This window comes from Penaeus monodon, chromosome 22 (genome assembly GCF_015228065.2).
Source record: "Penaeus monodon isolate SGIC_2016 chromosome 22, NSTDA_Pmon_1, whole genome shotgun sequence".
In the NCBI taxonomy this organism is placed as follows: domain Eukaryota; kingdom Metazoa; phylum Arthropoda; class Malacostraca; order Decapoda; family Penaeidae; genus Penaeus; species Penaeus monodon.
The window spans coordinates 43,006,994-43,009,487 of record NC_051407.1 but is presented as its reverse complement, the minus strand read 5'-3'; the positions used below and the strand labels follow the sequence as shown (position 1 = coordinate 43,009,487).

The 2,494-nt window shown below is 50.9% G+C and overlaps 1 protein-coding gene across 1 annotated transcript in view; it reads left to right on the top strand.

Moving 5' to 3' along the window:
- Window positions 1-2,494, top strand: part of LOC119587186 (protein slit-like) — a gene marked incomplete at its 5' end in the record, with an annotated part of 127,937 nt that overhangs the window by 107,797 nt on the left and 17,646 nt on the right.

Sequence of the window (2,494 nt, the reverse complement as noted above, 5' to 3'; positions counted from 1 at the left end):
TGTCAATAACTATTATTATTACACATGCATTATTTTGTCATATTGGATGTGCAAATCATAATTTTGTCAAAATTGCAAAGCTTTCGTGACCAGCAGTCGCAGTTATTTGTCATTCTCGATAGAGAAATGTTGGCGATTCAAAATTTACAAGGAAATATGCATTGTTGACTGCGTCTGAAGAATTACCGGTTGGTGTGTTAGAAGACGTTCAGAGACGAAAAAGTGTTGTTTTCTGAATAGAAGAACAGTTGTAGATATAGTTTTGATAGACTTGATAATTCCCTCCCTAGAAAAACCGAAATGAAGTCCTTATGCGAAAAACTAAAATGCAGAATATGCCCTGCCCTTCGGTGCTCTGTTGAAAATGGTTGACGCACCTTGTTTGATCTGCACAGTAGCACTCTCTATGAAGAGTCTCACTTCCTCTCTAGAGGGAATGTGTCCACACACGAGGCCCGAAAGAAAATATATATACATGAGTAACCACTTAGTCATGCGTCGTGTTTGTGAGCTGTGGCTTCCTCGTCCTTGATCTGGCGGTGCGGCCCCAAGTGGAGCTGACACGCACCGCCCCGACCCTCCCTCGCCGCGAGCCCTAAAAAACAGCGCTGGTCCGCCGGGAGGGAGACCTGATAAACACGGGCCTTTCCACCCTCTCGGGCTGGGGAGTCTGGCCCTTTTTACTCTGTCGTTTAGCCGCTGCGGCACGCCGTGATGGCTGCGACGAATCTTGTGTAGTTTCAAAGGAAAGGAAGTTGTTTGTCACAGTATTATGGGAGTGCCTGGTGCGACACCGCAGGGCACCTTGCGAGTCGCACTACTCCATATTAGAGCAAGTCAGCAATATGATGAAGAATCGTATAAGGTAAACATGCGTGTCCAGTCGCTATGAATCGCTGCCTCCTTCGCTCTATCGCCCCCACCTCTTTCACCTCCTCCCCCTCGCCCCGCCAAGCATACCTCGAGTCCTCGCCGCAAGCCTCTCTGAAATATCGCTCGTGGACACAGACTTCACACCTCCGCACTCATATTCATATATTTTGCGCTTGCTTCCAGGGCTGACAAGGGCGTCCGCGGCTGAGTTACAGAACGGGATCGAGAGTCAGCGGCCTCGGTGATTTACGGCGCGCGGGACTTGTAATTACCCTTAATATCGCCACAGTTTTTGCCGCGCGTATGTCCCTCTCGGAAATTGATTCCGTGTCGACGCGCGTTTCTTGGAATCATTATATTTCGATAAATCGTGATAGTTACTGGTTGCAAAATCTGAAATTACACGCAAGGATATAATTTCGTGAAACTTTTCTTCTGACCTGACTTACGTTTCTTAATGTATTTGTTGATTCAGGCAATCATGCACGAAGGCAGAATAACCCAGTTCCAGCAGTCAGTATAAGTGAGATTCAGAGACAGAACGTGATCGATATCAGAGTCAAAGCAGAATGGCTAGGAACTGCGGGCAATTGTTCCGTGATCTTTGATTGGCCCGCTGGGAATTTCCCTCGAGCTCCTGCGGGCGCAGAGGCCGCCTGAAGTACCCGCACAGACGAGGCGCTGCGAAGAGACCAGAACAGACGCGGTTCTAAGCTAACACTCTGCGATGATTTACACGACACATCAGGTAGAGTTGTAGCGCTTTGTAATTTGACCTGCGTCGGCACCCGTGTGTTGACACCATAAATCACCTTTTTTCTTCCGCCATGAACGATCGCCGCGCGCCTCAATGGCTGTCTCGCCGCGCGAATAAAACGCTGGAAATCGTATATAACCAGAGCCTGAGGCGCGTAGGATCCATCGAGGTATAATTGAGTGTGTAATTTGTGTGTGTGTGCGGCTGCCTACGGGGTGCGCGGGCGCGTCATGTTTGTGTGGCGGCGAAGGGTGGCACTGGCACTGTTGCGATGGCCGCGAAGGGCGGGACTATGGCTCTTTTCGCCCTGCTGGCGCACAGGGACAAGGGCCAGCGGTGGATGCTCTGGGCTGTTGTTGATATCACACTTCCCTCTTGTATGATAATGATAATGATATGAAAAGTGGTGGCGTCTCCACGAATATAAAGTCGATAACACTGGATTAGTATGCAAACTTTCCAAATTGTGGCGCTAGGAACGTGGAGGCCCCCGCTCGTTGCTAATGGATTTCATTTCGTGTCGTTTTCCCGGGCGAGTCAGCTCCCCTCCCGGAGAAAGCGCGTATAAACCCCCGTCTCTCGTCGAAGGACAAAATGCCTACCCAGCTTAAACCCCCCCAAGGGAGTATGTCTCTCCGCTAAGGAATCCAACCCCGGGAAAAGATACATGAAAATTCCATATAGGCGGCGCGGCCGCGGCCGGCATCCCACTTACCCCGAGAGTAAAAACCCCCGGCCCTCCATCAGCGGCAAATGGCTGCGGCCTCACCTGTCGCAGCGGCGGGAGGGGGGGGGGGGGCTCTCACCGGATGAGTAGCGCGAGTGGACTGCGCTGCGTTTTAAGTGATTCCGTAGAGATCTGCA